The sequence below is a fragment of the Lactuca virosa genome, chromosome 8 (assembly GCF_052849685.1).
Source record: "Lactuca virosa cultivar CGN04683 chromosome 8, Lactuca_virosa_CGN04683_v6, whole genome shotgun sequence".
NCBI classification, from domain to species: domain Eukaryota; kingdom Viridiplantae; phylum Streptophyta; class Magnoliopsida; order Asterales; family Asteraceae; genus Lactuca; species Lactuca virosa.
This window is the reverse complement of record NC_136433.1, coordinates 218,223,995-218,246,222: the sequence shown is the minus strand read 5'-3', so window position 1 is coordinate 218,246,222 and position 22,228 is coordinate 218,223,995. Positions and strand designations below refer to the sequence as shown.

The 22,228-nt window shown below is 37.5% G+C and overlaps 1 long non-coding RNA gene across 1 annotated transcript; it reads left to right on the top strand.

Moving 5' to 3' along the window:
* The first annotated feature begins 826 nt into the window (after positions 1-826).
* On the top strand, positions 827-2,271 carry LOC145129034 (uncharacterized). The gene is made up of 5 exons (XR_013717250.1): positions 827-920; positions 1,199-1,261; positions 1,381-1,429; positions 1,540-1,636; positions 2,069-2,271. It is a non-coding gene; the product is annotated as an uncharacterized LOC145129034 (long non-coding RNA).
* The last annotated feature ends 19,957 nt before the right edge of the window (positions 2,272-22,228 follow it).

Sequence of the window (22,228 nt, the reverse complement as noted above, 5' to 3'; positions counted from 1 at the left end):
GCACGAATGTATTAATGTAGCTTTGTTGATAAATGAATAACATCCCAAAGTTTCTACCCCTTTGAATCACCATCCCTAATATCTTCTTTGTAGCTCTCAAATCCTTCATCTTATATATATATATATATATATATATATATATATATATATATATATATATATATATATATACTAAATTATACATATTTTGTGGGACATTTCATATACCTTATGAGGCATTTTATGATTAAAATAAGACAAAAGGTGCTTAATTGCTTGATATATATATATATATATATATATATATATATATATATATATATATATATATATATATATATATATATATATATATATATATATATACACCTTAATAAGAATTTAGCATGTTTTGCTGAATTTTAAGAGGTACAACCCTTAAAGCATTATATATAACGACTTGATGCATTCCAGAAAATTTTTATCTTATCCGATCGAACGCTGAAAAAGTCAAATACTATACCATTCCATATCTCTGGCAGGTTTTTGACTTGGTCATTTAATCTTTTGATGAAATACCTGCAAAAATCTCTTAATGTTGGTTATTTCCCCCATATATCGTTAGTTGAACTATTCATACCCATCTCAAATTACAGATTCAATTCCATTTAACATCTAGATAGCCTTTTTCTCTCTAAAACCCTAGACTCAAAAACACCGTCTTCGTTTCTCTTAGTCTCCACCGCAACCGCTAAACCCTTCGATCGTCTCGCCAGGTACACCGTCGTCTATGTTTAACCATTCGCTGCTCGAAAATAAAGAGAAATGAAGTTTTACCATATGCAAAGAGTACATAAAATCAAAAGGAAAATAAAAGCTATATATCAAATCCTTTGAAGGTAATCTCGACGTGTAACAAAAAAAAATCCTAGATCTGTCAAAAAACCATTTGTTTTCATCAGGTAATATTTCGTTCCCTTTGATTTCTCTTGTATAAACCTTTTAATTTCTCATATCTTTATTAAATATAAAATAGTTGGAGAGGGATCTTAAAAATCACAATGTTTTTGAATTGGGGGAGAGATAATCAGAAACATGAGTGAAAGGAAAGTGCATGAACAAATATCAGAGGCATTAATATTTTTTTTATTAAGATGAGCATCATCGAAGAACAAAAATCTTGTGATGTATTTTTTCCGAATTCAATTTCATTCCATTTTAATCAGAAGCTACACAACAGAACATCTATCTCTCTCGCATGCTCGCCAGCCTCCACCCGTGGTTCTCGAGATCTCAAAGGAGGGTATGTTTGATTCGGTTCATAAATAGTTTTAATTTCTTGGTTTTGGATCAATTGTTTTAATGGAAAAATCATTATTAAAATTATAGACTTCATATGATTAATCCCAGGTTTGGTTTCAGGTTTGGTTTCAAATGATTAGGCCTGTGGTGATCTTTCGAAAATTAAAAGGTTAGCTAGATAGGGTTGTTGTGAATTATGTTTGGTTACAAGTAAAAATAAAACACCCTAATCTTATTGATGGTTTGTGATTTTGTGATTAATGTATGGTTTTCCTACAGGTCAAAGATATAGCTGAGAAAATGATAGCAATCAGTAGGTGATGATTTAGTTTAGATCCAACGATTAAAGATACAAATGCATTTCCATCTCAACAAGGTTTTTATTTCATCCTTTATGATTCAGTTTTACTCTTATAGGAAAAAGGTTATTTTGATACGGTGTAGATGCAAAAATCTGAGTTTCTCTTTTTTTTTTTAATTTATTTGCATTAAAATTTGCTGAAGTGCACCAGGGTATATACAATTTTGATAAGTTGACTTGGATATCTATTTCATACTTATTCTCCAAAATGCAAGAATAAAAAAGGCAAGTTACATCACCCATGCACAATTTTGATAAAGCAGGTTTAGCATATTTTTCTTTTTATATCTCCCTCTTTTTATGTGTGTGTGTGTGTGCAAATGCAATGCAAGTCTTAGTATGTAAATTTTTTTGCAGGTGTGTATATGTATAATCATATTTTGGGTTGTTGTTTTGGTTGAGAGTTAAGCTGGTATGAATGAAAAATATGGACTCCCTTCTTTTCAGGTGGTGGTTTCAAACTATTAACTAACAAAGAAATTCTCTTAAGAATGAAGAAATGCTCGGTTGGTGGTTGGTCGAAATTTCGATCGCAAATGGAATTTTTAGGGTGTGTCCTTTATCTTTTATTCACCATCTTCACCAAACATCGAATAGAAGAAACCTTATATATGTGGCACCACTCTCTCCATATCTACTTTTTCTCTCTACACAGGTCACTTTGTGAGTTTTTTACTTGATTCTTATGTTTGCCCTGATCTCTTTTAAAAAAATAAAATGTTAGAAGCAATTCCTTTAATTTTTTTTCCTTTTTTGAACAATATTGATCTGATTAAGTTTATTTATTTGGCTAGGCAGGTACTTTTCTTTAAAGCTCGAAGTTGAACTTCAACATATTCAGGTTAATCTATTTCTTCATTTTTTTTATCTTTTACTTGTACATAATACACAACATCCACTTGATTTTTTTTAACAAAACTTCCTTTTGATTTATACAAGTACAATATAGAGAGCATCTACATGATAGTTACATGGTTTTCAAGTGTTCTAATAAAAAATATTTATAGGTTTAATGTTGTTTTAGTGTTTTAAATGACCATGTACCATTTGACAGACAGTTATCTTTAATCAAGGATGTTTGGTGGTTTAGTGCCAAGTTGACACTTATGGTGTCACACAGGAACATTTGGAGGCTTCATTAGGTGTACCATATGGTACAAACCAAATTGCTTCAAAAATTCAAGTTGTAAGGGATCATTCTTCAGTTTGTGCAAAACAAGTTGGATTCTAAACCTTTAATAGTTTAGGCCATTTGAGTTAATGCTTGTGTCAACTTCTAAGGGTATTTCAAATTTTCAATATAGCAAATAGTTTGGAAACTTGGCTTTGACTTCAAAAATGTTCGTAGGAATATGTAAATATTTTTTAGGTTTCTCTCTCAAGTTCAAAAGGGAGAAAAAAAGGAAGTTGGTATGCTTTGATTGCATCGATTTTGGGTTTTGATCATGTTGCCCTTGGTTCTGGTTTGATGAGTTCCTGAACCTTTTTGTGACTATTGATGCTATTTCTTTGTTGCTTTTATTGGATTATTCGAGCCTCACATATTTCAATGGGTGGATAACAGTTATAACACGAAGCCCTCATCATATATGACATGTGTCTTAACCATTTTGTCCTTGGGGGTTGTTTTTACCTGTTTTAAAATGTTATTGTTCTAAAAAACTTACTCATTTTCATTATATTTAATAAAATAAGTTTGAAGGAAAAGTTTGAAAATAAATAAATAATGTTGTTTATGCGAATAGAGGAAATCTGCAAATTAATGCAAATTGTGCATATTCATTACATACATAATTATATGGAGTGTACAAATTACATATTTCATTGTTCTTATTACCTTTTTGGGCAGTAAGACTAGGGGCTACATCCAATGTTTGTTGAATAATCTAATTGTTAAAGATTGTTCGTAAAAACTCATTGATAGTAATATATAATATATTTTTCTATGTGCATGATAACATTTAACTTCAGCACAATCAAAGAATGAAGTTTCATGGTGAGCCGCTATTAAATAAGCATATGGAAATATAAGACATGAAAAATTATATAACTAGAAGAGCATATGGATATGGAAATATAAAACAAGGAAATTTGTATAACTAGATCACGATGACCAAGCACAATAACAATTGATAAATAGCATATTATTGATTTGACATACCAATAGGTTAGAGAAGAATATTATTGTATAATCATATTATAGAATTTATATAATTACTTTTCAAAGCGTAGTTTTTGATATTTCTATTAACTCTAAAAAGCAATTTTTTACAAGCATAAAACAACTTAAAAGGTGAAGGATTAATTGGAACAATATTATACTTTTAATTTTAACCAAAAACATCAACATATACCTTTTCTCATTTCTATCCCCAAAATATCCGAAACCACTCAAAATGAGACCACCGTTTACCAAATCCGTTTCCACCTTCTAGGTAATATCTACTCTAAGCTTTATTTTTTGTAACCCTAAACAGATGACAACCACCCTCTCACATGCGCAAAAACACTAATCGTCTCCAAAAACTAATTTTCGAAAGAAATTATTCGCACCCGTCGCTTGGCGCGGGTAAACGGCTAGTATATATATATATATATGTATATATATATATATATATATGTATATATATATATATATATATATATATATATATATATGTATATATATATATATATATATATATATATATATATATATATATATATATATATATATATATTGCAGCTGAAATGGACATGTTGATTAAGTAGAAACTAAAAATGGCCATTTGGAGCATATTATTGTGGAGTATTGACCAAGGAAAATAGTAAGAACTTAGAATGGAAAAGATTCTAAAGATTTTGAAGATAAATACCAAACTTACATGATTGTGCCGTGATTTAAGTTTGTTATAAAAGGCTACAAATAGAGACTTAATTTCATACAAAAGAGTGTGCAAGAGAGAAAAGCGAAAACCTAGAAGGTAATGACTAAGGAGGGTCGTTTTGAGGGTCCTAAAGCGATATCAACCGGAAGGATGATAGGGATCCAAAAATCTTTAGATCAAGAGAAGAATCATAAGGTTATAAAATTGTGTACCTTTATATCTATAATCACTCAACTATTTTATTTCTTAAGTGTTATTGTTGAGATTTGGGATCATACACTTTATGAATATTTGATATTTATGAAACATTAATTCTATTGGTTATTGATATTTAGATATTGAGAGTTGTTTAATATATTTTGTTTGGTTCATTACAGATCTACGAGTGTTAATATTGATATTGTTATGTCTATCTAACCAAGTCTCATGATTGTGATTGATTTCATATTATGCTTCTTGAATCAAACTGTTTATTAACTTATCCAAGGTGAGAAACTAAGTCAAGAGCATAGGCAGTGGCGACTAGTGAAATGATATGCCCCTAAATTAGACTTAGGAATATTGATTTAATGTTCATTGATGTACTATTGATTTAGACAATTTGAGAGGTTGCTAGGACCAATGCAACCGATCATAATGATTAAGTCTTTCACCATACAAACTAAAATAATGGATCTAGGAAAGCTATCCATGCTGGTAGATAACTGAGAAACATATGATTAAGGATATTGAGTTGGAATTAATCAATTCATGATCAGACACACTGCCCAATGTAGATAATTTCAGTTTGGTTTGCTCGGTTTTATAAATTAAAACTAAATTTGTATTTAAAGTTTATAGGAATTAAGTTTTTACCGCCATTCTTCGATAGATTGGTTTTCAAGTTATTTTAAGTTTATTTTATAAACTATCACATTAAATTTTTAGCACCGTTTCCGGGGAATAGATATCAACTGCTATTATCTTATTTAGTTATCGGTTAATTGATCCTTTCTGAAAAAAGTTATTATTTTTCATGTGATTTTCTATTTTTGTTTTTCGTTAAAAACATGTCTCTTGTCGAAAATGTATTTTGTTGTTGTGGTGTGCAGGAATTCAAAGTAATCAAGCGTGGGGCCTAATGTTTAACGTCCCAAAAATTAAGACCAAAAAGTTCAATTTTTAGAATAATAAAAACATAATAGATACAAAGTATGTCTTTTGTCGAAAATGTATTTTGTTGTTATGGTGTGCAGGAATTCAAAGTAATCAAGTGTGGGGACTAATGTGTAACGTCCCAAAAATTAAGACCAAAAAGTTCAATTTTTAGAATAATAAAACCATAATAGATACAGAGTATGACCAAAACATCAAAATACATCAGATATAAATAAAATGTGGAACAATATGGTGTGTGCGATGCGATCATCCCGAGCTCTTCACTTTGGATCCGGAAGTACCTGAAACATAAAATAAAAACCGTAAGCACGAAGTTTAGTGAGTTCCCAAAAACACCACATGCCATACATATCTAACATACAATCGACCATTGCCCAACACCCATCGGGCCCCGCCCGACATCGAGCCCCGCTCGGAACAGATCTGTCAATATAATGTGATGGGCCTCGCCTCATCACATCCATTAGGCCCCGCCTGGTATACACATAGACACATATACACATGCAATAATCACTAAGACAAATAGCATGCAAGAGTCACACATACAACTAGCATCCTATTCATAACAAATCATGGGCCGACATTGATGTTTTCGACCCGTCAATCACAGTGAGGAAACTCACCTCAAGCTGCCGAATATCTCAAATAAAAACTCGGCCTGCTGATCCGAAAAATCCCTACGCTAACACAATCAAATAATATCCAATCAATAATTCGGTAATCACCCATAATTGGAATCCTAATCCAATTGTCCAACACTCAGGTTAAAAGACGAGTTTACCCTTTCCTATCTTGGCCCAAAATCCGAGGCCCAATCCAATAGAACCAAAAAGCCTAATATGGCCCAAAGCTTTAAAAGATTCCCAAAACCCATTATGGGCCCAAACACAAGAAAGCCCAAAGCCCACCAATGGCTTAAAATCAAAAGGGTTGATGACCCATCAAAGGGCCAAACTCTCTTAGTCCAAAAATGGCCCAAAGTCGTAAAAGCCCAATCCAAGCCTGGTACGTTGCGCGTACCAGACGTACGCCCAATGTAGTAGGTTGCATGCATGTCGTGGACACGGGCATGTACGCACCCAGCGTACATGCTTATTTTCCTTAAGTGCTTAGTACATGCATTCCAACATCCAAATTTTAGTTCCAAGTCTAAATGAACGTCTTAATCCATAAAGTCGTGAACTTGGAGCCTTTGCATGGATCAAAAGAACCCACACCTTACTTTTAGCATTCTACTTTCACCAAATGAACCTAAACACTTGCATGGTTGATCCACAACCATCAATATGCTAAATTTATGGGCTAGGGACCTTAGAAACATCAAGAGAAGCAACTCCCAACTTCTGGTATGGAAGAAAACCACTAGATACCCACAATAGGACCAAAAAGGGACCAAAACCTATTAAGGACTAGATCTAAGCATACATGAAGCAAGTTCCAAGATTTATACCTTAATGAAGCTAGAAATGGTGAGAGAAGTCTGGATCTACAAGCTCTCACTTGATCAAGGCTCCTTCTTCCAAGTTCATCTTCTTCAAATCTCACCAACACACACTAAAACACACACAAGAGGGTAAAATCTCTTCAAAAGGGGCTAGGGTTTCGAAATGTGACTCAAAGGGCTTTGGAGGCTGAGAAATGAGAGGTTCAAGGTTTATAATGTTGTTTAAATTGAGTCCAAACCCTAAAATTTAGGGGTTGTCACTTGCATGTACACGCTCCGCATACTACAAGTTTTCCGAAAGTGGCAAAACTGCCCTCTAAGGACCAAATCTGCAAAGTATTTAAATGGAAGTACCTTGAATAGGGTGTTACATAATGGGTCCCAAATGTTTTGTTTTCACAAACCACTTCTTGCATGCAAAAGATTTATTCAAACATCAATTCCTTGAAAATTCGTGACCCCGGGAGGACATCAACATCATAACCTTTTTCTGACAATTATATTTATCCTTTTATTTTATTATCTTTTGTTTGGTTTGTTTATTTTGAAATACTTTTTACTTTCCAGATTTTCAGTTGATTTACCCAAATTAATTATTATGTCTATATATAAAACAAGTAATTCTACTTACGAGAGTGTTGTCAGAATAGCCAAATTTGACTTGGTTGATTTTTGAAAGGTTTTATACTGAAAGGGTCCCACCTTCCGATTATCTTGCCTAGCCGTTTTTATTTCATAGTCAATGTATTATATTGGAATTTGATAAGATATTTGGGTAATTTGGTTAACTGTTGAAAGTTTATTTTTATTTGTTTTCCCAATGATACTTTTGATATGTTATATTTTTACAGAATATTTTGAGCCTTAGTTACATGCTGGAAATAAGTCTCGACGATTTGGACGCATTTGAGAAAATCAGATAAAGCACGGAGCTTATGTAAAATTTTCAGCGAGTAGTTGGCATCACATACGTTAAGGGTTGTCTCATTGGGATCAGAATGATTAAAGCTAAAGAATATGAGAGTCTAGTGCCTGATCAACACAAGTCTCTCCAAAGAAGATTATTTTGAAGAAAAAGAGGATACTGTACAAGTGCCGAGATTACCCTGATATCGCCGAGAAAATTAGTCATAACAACGACAAACATACATTGTCACAAAATCGTGTTGTGTTTGACAAATTCACACCACAATTTTCTACTGCTGATGGAACGCATGACTTTCAAGTACAAATCTATGGTTCGACATATCGATAATAACCAACAAAAAACAAAAATAAAGAATGGATCACTAAGGATAAAGAAGGAAGCTTAAACGAAGGCGAAGGAACGAGTGTGTATGGAAAACACGATTTGAATCCTAATTATTCGCTCAAGGAAAGACGTATGGTACTAATTAGAACGAGAGAGAAAGGTCAAAGAAGAAGACAAAGCTCACATTTGGCTGACTCGAGTCAAGTCAAGCATTTATTCGCAAATGAAAAAATGTGCGTCTTTCTTGTTTCGACATTAATTTAATGAAGAAGATGCCACTTTTCAAACACATAAGATGCCAAAAATCCCGTTATGAGAAGACGTCCGGATTTCTCAACTTTGAGTGCATGCCAAGAAATAATGGCAATTCCAACGAAGCAAACAAGTTCCAAAACTTAAGAAGAATTTTTCATCGAAAACATGATGTCCTCAAGTAAAATATCTATCTTGCCATTTCTATCCCAGGGGAGTCCTTTCCAGGGGCGGATGCAAGATTCATGAGTCCTTTCTAGGGGCGGATGCAAGATTCCGTAGTAGGTATTGCCGGTGGCACATTTTATAGTAGAAAAAAAAATCGAAATTTTTTCACTGCGTTCATAGAAACCAGGTGTTGCTGGTGCCACTACTGGTACCAAATTATATCCGCCCATGGTCCTTTCTAATACTCTATTTCTTATTATTATTTTTAATTATATACAATAAGGATGTTGTATTTTTCAAGTGTGGGGTAGGGATCGATAGTGTAGAAAGGCATATTTATTGATAATTACATGAATAACTAGGAAAATATTAAAAATTAAACTTAAATGTTAACTTAGAAATTATGTTATGAAGATAGTGCTTAAGTTGTGTTTATCCACTTTGAATACTTTATATGTTCTTTTTAGAATTTCAACTAAAATTTCAAATTGTAAAATTAGCTATGTGTTTGGTTAGATACCTAAGAGTTTTTCATAATCAACGTAATTTACCTTTTGAAAATTTATTAACCAATATAGGGTGAGGTGGGTTTCCATGTAGAAAAAAGAGAAAAAAAGGAAAGAAAAATTTCAAATATGAAAAATATGAATTATATGAAAAAATTATAATTTTCTAGTTGAACTCAAGAGAAGAAGTCAGTATGCTACCTTTTGGATGAACCAATAACTCATATAAAAATATATAAATCTCCCATAAAAAGTCATGGACTTATTTTAGTGCTATTCGGAAGGAAAATATCTAGTATCCAAAAATCTTACATATAAAGTCATGAGTTAAAGCTAGTGAATTTAGTATTGTATGCAATCAAGACATATCATAAAAAAGTTATGTACCAAGGAAAGTGGAAAGTGGTCTCTCAAAATAAAACATCATTGTAGGTTAGTATCAAAAACTTGAAAGCTTAGGAACATGACCTTGAGGTGAGGAAACAGTTTAAGAGTATAGTAAATAAATTATACGTAAATAACTGGTATCATATCTAAAAGTTTGCCTTATAAGACAAGAATGTTTGTATGGGGTATTAGAAAGACAAAATTTATATATCTTGATCGTTGAACGTGATGGGAAATATTTTTTGTACATCTTTTTAGCATTGATAATAATTAATAATTTAAGAGAAATCTCTAAGTGAACTTAAATGATTAAAGTTTTGCTTGGAAATAAACAAAAGTAAGTGTGAGTTGTTTTGATGTGCCCACAATTATACATATTTTATGAGATATTTTATATATTTTTTGAGGCATTTTGTGATTAAAATATGACAAAAGGTATTTAATTGCTTTATATTTAAATTTTGCAGCTGAATTTGTCATGTTGATGAGATAGAAACTAAAAAGGGCCATTTGGAGCATATTTTCATAGAGTATTGACCAAGGAAAACAACTGGAACTTAGCATGGAAAAGGTTATGAAGATTTTGAAGATAATTACGTGATCGGGCCACGAAGTGCCTATTATGCCGCAGTTTAAGTCGGTCATAAAAGGCTATAAATAGAGCCATAATTTCGAACATAAGAATGTGCAAGAGAGAAAAGCACAAACCCAGAAGATCATGAATAAGGAGGGCCATTTTGAGGATCCTAAGGTGATATCATCCGGAAGGCTGATATGGCTTATTGAAGATTAGGAGAAGAATCATTAGGTAATAAAATTGTTTACCTTTGTGTATATAATTAGTCAAATATTTGATTTCTTAAGTGCTCTTGTTGAGATTTGGGATCATACACTTTATGAATATTTGATATTTATGAAACCCTAATTCTAGTGTTGGTTAATATTTGGATATTAAGAGTTGTTTAATATATTTTGTTTGCTTAACTAAAGATCCATGAGTGTTAATATTGATATTGTTCTATCAATGTAATAGAGTCTCATGATTGTGATTGATTTCATATGAAGAAGGATATTGAGTTGGAATTTATCAATTTAGGAATCGGTAAACAACATACCAATATCCATTTCCCATAATAGAAGTCATTATTAGAATACAAAACGATTAAATACAAATATGAGTACCTTCATATATGTTATCCATATGGTTAGCCATGCAGCTTGATTACATGCTTGTTTATCTGCTTATTTAATTAAGTGACACTTATCATAAATCTACGATTTATATTCTTTATTTTGAGGTTGATTAATAATTAAATTTAACAATGAAGATCTAGGTACATTTTTTTGATTAAGCATTCAATGGAACATATTAACTCATATTCATAATTTGCGCTTTAATTATAAAATTTATATATTTACCCTGTGAACTATAGTTTAATGATGGAATCAGATGTCATTTAATATGTTTAAACAAAATTTTGAATGGTATTTAGTTATACTAGATCATAGGAACTAAAATGATTAAGGTTGGGAACGATTTGGACTCATCTAGAAGGATTAAGGGTTAAAAATCATGAAAGTAGTCATCAAACATGTCTACTCGTATAAGTAAGGGTTCACTTTAGGATCCACCTGGCCGAGTACCCTAATGTTCAACACAAATTGGGTTTTATGTAACTTTATTGTAAGGACCGAAAAATTGTTAACTTTTGGCAAGAAATCAAAATTGAAAATAAAAAGATATTAACGGAAACTGATGAAAGAAGGTGGTAGAGCTTCTTGAGACGATTCTATGGATATAAAGATTATCGAAAATGGAGTTCGTATGAAGATGTTATGGCCGTTCGAAAAGTACATTTTCATTCTGAAAATTTCACAGAAAACCTGAAAGCGCGGATCACCCTTTTAAAAGGAGCGGCACGCTTTGCTGCTAAGTCATGCAAAACACGCGTCGATCAAAGATTATACGAGGCATTCGTCGGGACACGTGACAGCTGTCGAGATGACACCTGTCCGTGGCGCGACGTGTCCTAAGGAAGGCTCAACACGCTTTGCAGCCTATAAATATGTCTCTTTAATTTTTTCATTTGTTGTACGTATTGCCGGCGAGAGCTTTGAGCGATTACCTATCTATGTGCAGTTTACAGAATCGCGTACTGGCGTCGATATTCTAGAATTGACACGTATATAAGGTATAATCGTTTAACTAGTTATTCGTTTAATATTTACAATATCATAATCATAGAACGAGGGTGAGGACCCGAGTTAGACTGTTGGGTTATAATAGGTGCTATTATACACCTAACGACATGACACAATTTTTAATCCGATTAGAGAAAACTATAAAACCTAAACTATGGGTTAACCTGAAGTGACTTATCGGATAAACGGTTTACGGGGTTAATCCATTTAGTGATTATACGATGAGACTCAATGAGTCGAGTAACAAATGATTACCTGATTTGGTCGATAGCCAACCAAAGGAATACCGTAGCAAGTCCGTACAAGTTCTAAGGAACTTGTTATATTATTTGAATAGGTTCGTACGGGTGTTAGACTAGAAAGTGGTACACGACGTGAGGTTAGACTAGCCGTTAGTCTTCACTTATTAGCCATGTGAGTAGATTTGGATTTTCTACGTACATAACAAAGTAAATATTTTTATGTGAAAGAAATGTGATTGCGTCACTAGGTGTGACTGTTTGACTATATGAAAAGTGTTTCATTGTTAAAGATTATAGTGTATAATGCCTTGTCTTCCTCGGTTAAGGAAAAAGGGACATTGCTGGTTATTTGATAAATTGTCAGATTATGTATATTATAGTTAGGCGATGAGAGCTCCGGATGAGCTCAATAGCCATGTGATTAATTATTGATCAGTATGGCAAAAGCCTATTTGTGAATTGCTTTGTAAGCTCAATAGAGAGCTATTTGAGGCAAGAATCCTATCTGTGTATTGGGGTTGAAAGCCTTAAGGAAAACTATTGAGAAAAAGATATGAAATGTTTATACAATCGAAGAATCAAATAAAGTGAATGATTAATTTGGAAATTGTGGCTCTATAAAGAGCATGTGTGAAAGGCTTAGATTGGCTTATTGGTTCCCGGATCAACATGAGTCTGATGGCTTATTGCGGGAGGTTTTCATGTAGCGGCATGGATTTGTCTCGGATTAGTCCCTAATAATGGGACACAGGTGTAACCCGTATGGTTTACCGCTAGCCCGGTTGATTCGTTCTTTTGTTGGTCGTACTTTCTAGGATTCTACTTGCTAAAATTTATGTGCTAAAGTCTTTGTGCAAAGAATAACTTTATAATACTGAAATAAAGAAAAGAATGAGAGTCTGTGTTAAAACTCATGTAGCTCACGAGACTTTTGTTTAACATGTTTGTTTAAATGTGTTATGTACTCACGTATAGAAGTGAAAGGGGATAACACAATCAGTGATGATGGCGAAAGGAATAGAGAAGGTTGTTAAATCCCTTTCTCTTTACTACAACTATTGATATTTTTTGTAACACCGAAAAATTGTGAACTTTGATAATTATTGAAAAGTATAGTAAAAGTGCATTTTTATTAATATAAGAAGGTGTTTAAAATTTAGGATGTTACATTTGTCAATTCAAGTTCAAATCAGGTCTTGTTTTCTCCTATGTATTTTTATGATCCTATGGGTGAATTAAGAGCAATACACTTTAATTATGAGATTATGAACTTAATAAGTAACTGATCATATAAGGGATAAATTACCCAACTATTGTTTACTTAGGTGACTGCTAAATACTTCAATAACCTTTGAAGTAAAGTGAGCTTATTCAACAACTTAAGGTAAGTCTATAGTAAGAGTACATATCCCTAAACATAATCTAATAATTTCAATTGATTTATATCATATGTTCTACTTATTATATGAAGGGTTAATGTCATATTAGCCCAACGAACTTGTCACGTTTGTTTTAAAAGGTCACTGAATTATTTTTTTGTACATTAAGGGAATGAAGTCTAAATTTACCGTTTTAGAACCTCCTTATGTAACTTGATACCGGTTACCTCTTCAAGATCAGCAAATTTGACTGGCATGTCAACATGTTATTTTATTAGTTTATTATTATTCTGTTTATTCATAAAAAAACTCCACCCCTACCGTTTTACGAGGATCCCCTCTAATCTCACCGGAGAATCAGCACTCCCTCTACTCACCGAAAAACTCATCTTATATCTCATTAACTACTTTGAAACCGAGCAACTCATATGAAGTTCATTTTACAAATTTGTTTCACGTAAATGTCTCTTTTAAGCATTTCGTCAAACACCTTTCGTGCAACTTAAGTAGACTTCATTTTTCCAGTACCAATAATGAAATTATGTCCAGAATACCATGTATAGTTAATGCAACATCACAAATTGTGTACAATCAATACAAATAGAAGAGACCTGAGAAAAAGTAGAGAACCAAGAGCAGAAAGATATCCGAGAACAAAGATATTCGAGAACAGGGGTAGATTCAAAATTCAATGTTGTAATGTGAATCAAAAATCAAACAAAACCTATAAATAAATGTTATGGTGTGTATTCTCATGGTCGAAAGAAGAATGTTTGATGGGGTACATGAAGAATTAGAGAAGGATTCGATTACCATTGACAATTTTGAAGCTTTAAGGGCATTCCAGGTTAGAGTTTAGATGTTTGTTTCTGTCTGTGTAGGTGTTCTTCAATCAATTTGTAGGATGTTGATTATGGCAGTGTGATGTTGGATTTTTCCGAAGATGGTTCGATCGAGTAGTATCACCACCGTTTCAAGAGGTTGGAGGACTGTAGGTGTGTTACAGGGATGTGAAGTAGGAACTGGTGGTGGTTGGTTGTCGATGGAGGTTTCCGGCAAGAGAAGACAGAGGTGGAATAGATGAGGGTGTCTCCGACGGGCTTTGAGGCGATGCTGTGTGGATTCGGTGTTTAGAGTAAAGAAGAAGACGAAGGGATGAAGATGGGTTAATGCCCTATGATCACGTTTAAGTTTTCTTTTTTTCTTTTTTCTTTTTTTAATTTGTTTTAATTTATATTATTATTATAATTGAGTGACCTCTTATAAGGGGTTAAGGGACGATTTCAACAGGTCACATTCTACTTTATTCCCTTAATGTACAAAAAAATAATTTAGTGACCTTTTAAAACAAACGTAATAAGTTCGTTGGACTAATATGATATTTTGCCTTATATGAATTATGAATACTTTAGTACTTCGTGCCTTCTTGAAATTTACTTTTAAAGAAATTTATTTCATATGGGAAAACTCTTGGTTTGAATTGAAATCATTTTGTAGCATCATATTTGTGTATTCATATAGGAAGGGGTTAGACTTATGGCCACTGATAACTTGCATATCTAATTCTAGAAGATTGATGGTTGGTGATTGAAACATCCCAAAAATACGGTCCAAAAATTTCATTTTTAATTATTAAATAAACCATAGTTACTAAATCATTTCGTCCAAACACATAAGTCATCGTATCAAATCAGAGTATCATATCAAAATGCACGTCAATATACCAGAGTAAAACATCCCAGGCTAAACAAAATGGTGTGTGCACTGCAGTCATCCCGAGCTCTTCCCTTTTCTACCGGAAATACCTGAAACCAACACTAAAAACTGTAAGCAAGAAGCTTAATGAGTCTCCCCAAACTACCACATACTCAAGGAGATACGGACCCCGCCCACACTCAAGGAGATACGGGCCCCTCCCACACTCAACTAACTAGGAGATACGGGCCCTGCCCACACTCCGCTGACTATGAGATACGGGCCCCGCCCACACTCGGCTAACTACGAGATACGGGACTCGCCCACACTCGACTAACTATGAGATACGGGCCCCGCCCACACTCACCTAACTATGCCCACCCACACTCAGCTACTAAACATACATACAAGTATATCCAGACAACAAGTGTAGTCAAATCTATCAATCAGTCCTATATACATACTCAAATAGTGCTAGGAGATATGGGCCTCGCCCACACTCAACAATCTATAAGATATGAGCCTCGCCCACACTCAACTACTAATCAATACCAATAACATATACGGGTCGGCCTTGGTGCCTTTGACCCGTTCAAACCAGGAGGAAAACTCACCTCAATGTCGTGTGAATAGTTGTAACGTCTCTGCTCCGCACCCGACTCTACTCACACCCTATACAAAACAACTTCTTAGATACCATTCCACACCCAAACCCCTTCACGGGTCAACCTTGGTCAATGTCAATGTCCAGTCAAATTCAAAGTCAACCACGAGTTGACTCAACTCGTTGAGTCATCTTCTAAATCGTCGTGTTTCCATGCTTCTCACAATCGTGATAAAATGAGTTAACTCGTCGAGTCCTTCCTCAGACTCGTCGAATTATGCCTTTTACAGGATCGGGACAAATCGTCCCAACTCGTCGAGTTCCTCTATGAACTCGTCGAGTTCTTCAGTCTGTTAAGCCTTTCTTAATGGATTAAGCCCCTATTCTTCAGATCTAAGCTCAATACTTCACATATATACCGAAAATGTCATTTTAAGGGTAAAGTTTCCAACTTTACCCGTTAATACCCTCCCTTAAGTGATTTAGCTCAAACTTTAACTCCATAAGACCTAGATCTTGATCCCAAAAGCCCTTAATACTTCAAGCTAAGGCATACAAACTGAGATCTGGACTCTAGACGATGCATGAACATGTAAAGCCTCCAACTATCTCTCCATGCATGGCCTTTTAGAGCTTAAAAGGCCAAAATGATATCCTAAAGCTTGCATTGGGCTTCAATGGCCATAAAGTTTGCACCTTTACGCCATGAAAGCCCTTTAAGGCTCTAGATCTGAAAGTATACTCACTTGGGACGTCCATTTCCCAAGGATCATGCTAGTTGGACCAAAAACCCAATAAAAGTGATAGGAAAGAGATCTAAGAAATCATTAAGCAAGTTTGAGACTTGTTTACCAGAAAATGTTGAGAATGAAGTGAAGTTGCTTGATCTATAACCTTCTTCTTGAGTCCTCAAGCTTCTCCTTCTTCCATAAGCTTCACACACACACACACACACAATTTCTCTCAAAAATGACTGACAAGCTCACACAATGTATTAGGGTTTTGAGATCTGGGGTTTGCGACTTGGAGGCTGGAAATTAGGCTAGCATGAGGGGGATAAGATGCTTAAATAAGGTGCAATACCCCGAAATTAGGGTTTCACCTCTGCCAGCCTACTCGTCGAGTTTAGGGCTCTAAACTCGTCGAGTAGGTTACTTAAAACCCATGTCTCATCTGATCTCTACTCGACGAATTTGGGCTTCCAACTCGTCGATTTGCTCTATAAAAATGAATAATTATAATTTAAATACATACTAGGAACCCGGCGTTACAATTCTCCCCCACTTGTCTCAGACTTCGTCCTCGAAGGCTGCTGTCTCAAATATCTCTGGATAATTCCCTCCCATCTCCTCATCTGGCTCCCAAGTCCACTCCGACCCCTTGCGGTGCATCCACTGCACCTTTACCAGCTGTACAACCTTGTTCCTCAAGGTTTTCGTCTTCCGATCCAGAATCGACACTGGCCTCTCAATGTAGTTCAAGCGTTCTTCCACCTGAATATCCTTTAAGGGTACAACTGTTGAGTCATCCACTAAGCACTTCTGCAGCTGGGAGACATAAAAAGTGTTGTGGATCTAGCTGAGCTCTGCTGGAAGATCTAAACGATAAGCAACCCGGCCCACCCGAGCCAAAACCCTGAACGAACCGATGTACCTGGGGCCCAGCTTGCCCCGCTTCCTGAACCGGATAACACCTTTCCAAGGTGACACCTTCAGGAGGACCATGTCGTCCACCTGAAACTCCAAGACTGAACGGCGCTTGTCGGCATAGCTTTTCTGCTGACTCTGGCCAGTCTGAAGCCTGCTCTGGACCTGCTGCATCTTCTCAGTGGTATTAAGTACCACCTCGGTACTCCCCATGAATCTCTGACCGATCTCGCCCCAATAGATTGGGGTCTTACACTTCCTCCCGTAGAGCATCTCGAAGGGAGGTTGATCTATGCTAGCGTGGTAGCTGTTCTTATATGAAAATTCCGCAAACGGAAAATACTTATCCCAATTACCGCCAAAATCCAATACACACGCACGTAGCATGTCCTCTAGAGTCTTAATCGTCCTCTCACTTTGCCCGTCTGTCTGAGGGTGGAAAGCGGTACTGAAGTGAAGACAAGTACCCATCTCGTCATGAAACCGCTTCCAAAATCTGGAAGTGAAACGCACATCTCAGTCTGACACAACCGAAATCGGCACCCCATGACGTGCCACCACCTCGCGTACCTATATCTCGGCTAGCTTCTCAGCGAATATAATCTCCTAGATTGGGATGAAATGAGCACTCTTGGTCAACCGATCCACGATGAACCATATCAAATCCACTCTATGTGCGGTCCTGGGAAGCTTTGTGATGAAATCCATGGTGATATCTTCTCATTTCTACACGGGAATATCCAATGGCTGCATCTTGCCGTGAGGTTGCTGGCGTTCGACCTTGACTTTCTTACAAGTTAAGAACCGCTCTACATACCATACTATGTCCCACTTCATTCATGGCCACAAATAATCAGGGCGAAGATCCTGATACATCTTCATCGCCCCGGGATGGATGGAGAATCTCGACTTATGAGCCTCATCCATCAGAACCCGGCATACTCCACCTCAGTAAGGAACCCAGACCCTCCGATGCAGGGTCAACAACCCATGACTGTCATAGTCAAATGAGGCCACCTGGCCAACAATCCGCTCACACTTCCGGCGCTCTTCCTTCATACCCTCGACCTGCGCCTCCCGAATCCATTCCAGCAACGGAGTAATCACTGTCATCCCCAGACATATGTCTCGAATCGGAGCCGCCACTGCCTTGTGGCTAAGGGCATCGACCACCACGTTGGCCTTCACCGGGTGATAAAGGATCTCACAGTCATAATCCTTCACCACATCTAACCACCGATGCTGCCTCATGTTCAGATTTGGCTGATCCATAAGCTACCTCAAACTGTTGTGGTCCGTGTAAATGGTACAATGAACCCCATAGAGGTAATGTCGCCAAATCTTGAGGGCAAAAACCACAACCCCCAACTCTAAATCATGCGTCGGGTAGTTCGTCTCATGAGGCTTCAGCTGTCTCGAAGCATAAGCTATTACATGACCCCACTGCATCAGCACTGCACCCATACATGTGATCGAAGCGTCACAGTAAACCACGAAATCGTCGACGCCCTCCGGCAAAGTCAGAATCGGTGCCTCGCACAACAGCTGTCTGAGAGTCTCGAAGGCTGCCTGCTGCTCAGTCCCCAAACAGAATGTCACCGACTTCTTGGTCAGTCGGGTCAAGGGAACATCAATCTTGGAGAAATCCTAGATGAATCTGCGATAATAACCCGCCAGACCAAGAAAACTCCAAATCTCAGATGGAGACCTCGGAAACTCCCACTGCATCACGACCTCTATCTTGGATGGATCAACCAGAATACCCTTCTGGTTGAAAAGGTGCCCCAGAAACTGCACCTCACGCAACCAGAACTCACACTTGGAGAACTTTGCGAAAAGTCTCTTCCTCCTTAGCGCCTCCAGCACCTCCCTCAGGTGCTCCTCATGATGCTCCCGAGTCTTGGAATAAACCAAAATACCATCTATGAAGACTATCACAGACCGATCCAACATCGGTCTGCACACGCAGTTCATGAGATCCATGAACACGGAAGGTGCATTGGTGAGCCCAAACGGAATCACCACGAACTCATAGTGACTATAACGAGTTCGAAAGGTTGTCTTCGGCACGTCGTCGTCCCTGAATCGCATCTGGTGATAACCCGATCGTAGATTAATCTTGGAGAACCAAGATGCACCCTGAAGCTGGTCAAATAAATCATCAATCCTCGGGAGGGGATAATGGTTCTTCACCATTACCTTATTCAGCTCCCGGTAATCTATACACATCCGATGTGACCCATCCTTCTTCTTCACAAACAGGATTGGGGCTCCTTATGGCGAACTGCTCGGCCTGATAAATCCCTTGTCTAACAGCTCCTGCAGCTGTGTAGACAACTCATGCATCTCTGGAGGAGCCAACCGATATGGTGCCTTCGCTATCAGAGCCGCACCAGGAACTAGGACGATCCTAAACTCTACCTGCCTCTCCGGAGGTATCCCAGGCAAATCCTCTGGGAATACATTCGGGTACTCCCATACGATCGGTACATCATCCACAGTCGCCTTACCCTTATCCCGGGTATCCATAACATAAGCGACATAACCTGCGCAACCCTGCTGGAGGTAACGCCTAGCTCTCACTGGTGAACACAAAGTTGGCCCATGTTGCGGCCTCTCGCCCTGAATCACCAACCCTCCTCCACTTGGGTTCCTAACTCGCACCAGCTACTGTTCACAGTCTATCACTGCCCTGTTGGGACTCGGCCAGTCCATTCCCATAATAACCTTATTCCCTCGCAGGGGAATGGGGACTAAATCCACATAAAAATGCTCATCAAATAACTGCAGTGTACATCCTCGATGAACCCTCGCAACCCGAACGATCCTATCATCCGCTATCTCTACATGAAGTGGACAGTCCATCTCCCCAGGAGCTCCTACAAATTGCTTGCTGAGCGTTAGTGAAACAAAAGATCGGGTATCCCCCGAATCAAATAATACCAGAGCAGATATATTATTCACAAGGAACGATCCTATAACGAAACACATAAACATAAGCAATAATCAATATAAATAAAGAGATAAGGAGAAGATACATACCCGTCACAACATTAGGAGCTACACGTGCCTCCTCTGCTGTCAGCTCGAAGGCTCTACTCTTCGCCACAGGCGCCTCTGTCCGGCCCTGATGGCCATCAGTAATCCTAAATGTAGCAAGATCGGGTGCCGCCACCTGTCCTGCTGCTGCCAAACTCGAACACTAGGACCTCTTGTGGCCCCTCAGATTGCACTGGAAGCAAATTAGATCAGATACTGCACGAGTGATGGTGGTAGCAGTACAGTCCCTGCTGACATGACCAGTTCGGCCGCACTTGAAGCAGCCCGAACTACCCGCCCTACACGTCCCCTCGTGCGACCTACCACAATTGCTGCACCGGCCTCAGCCCTGTTGGCCCTTCCCTCAGGAATCTACCTTGGGCTTCTTGCCTGAGCCCTCCACACTATCTGTCACATCTGGCTTCCTCTTCCTTTCCAACACTAAATCAATCTCCCTCTCACGAGCCCTTGCTATCATATCGTCCAGCGTCTTCCAGCTGGATCGGCTTACAAAATGGCGGATATCACTCCGCAACATCTCATGGTAACATGCCTTCTTCATATCCTCATCAACCACATACTGCAGAACAAGAAGGGCCCTCTCCCTGAACTTGGCGGTGATCTCAGTCTCGTCTCAGTCGTCTGCTAGAGATCCTGAAATCCCTGGAAAGCTGTTGCACCTCAATCATAGGTGCAAACTCGGCCCTGAACCTGGATGAAAAGTCACTCCAGGTCATTGCATCTAGAGCTGCATCATATCCAATGACATGTCCGACCTCCTCCCACCAGTCACGTGCTCTTTCCTTCAGAAGATAGGAAGCAAGTCGGACCTTGTCTCCCTCCGGACATCGGCTCGTACGGAAGGCGTTGGTGACATCAGCTAACCACCTGCTGCTAGCAACGGGGTCCCGAGCCCCATGATAGTCTGGAGCTCCACAAACTCGGAACTCCCTGTATGTCATCATGCATGCCCCTAGTAAGGCCGCCATCTCGGTGCGGAATGTACCCAACCTCTCATCAAGTATCTCCAAGATGCCCTCCTTGACCGTACCGAAGATCACAGGAGTCTGGTCCAGAATATTGCGCGTTACCTCAGATGAAATGAACTCCCTCATCTGCTTATCGACCTGCCTGACTCCAGAGCCCGAGCCTGATCCCTCGCCTGCGCCAGAGCTACCAATTGGCCTAGTGCGTAGCGTCACCATACTGAAAAATATACCATAACAAACATCAGAATACTCATCATAACTTGAGGGATCACACACACTACAAGTTCCCTGGATTTATCTCAGCCTTCCTTGACTTGAGTACGGATCCTCTTTTTCAGTAGTACGGGCCCATACTACCTTCCACATCTATCCATACATTCCTCAAGAATTGCCTTGACTCCACCAAGTCCCTTTCACTACTACTGCTTTACGCGCTAATTCTCATCTTAGGCTTGCCCTATGGTAATCTCCATCCCACTCTCCGCCATCAGCTGCAGAAGAAGTCCATGCTACCTTTCCCTAACTAGCCCGCGAATACCATTACATATCACTAAGACCAGATAATTATTCGAATGAGAGGTCCTACCCTAGAACGGTTAGACTCAAACGAGAGTTGCGAAATAGAGCTAAACCTAACCTTCTGAAATTATTTAGTCCTTGTAATATGTAACTTAACATATTCGTTTACTAGTTAGTTAAAGATAACTAGAACTCCTAAACGCATAAAGCAAGCAACATTTGAGCATTGAGTAAACAAAACCAAGCATATCCTAATCA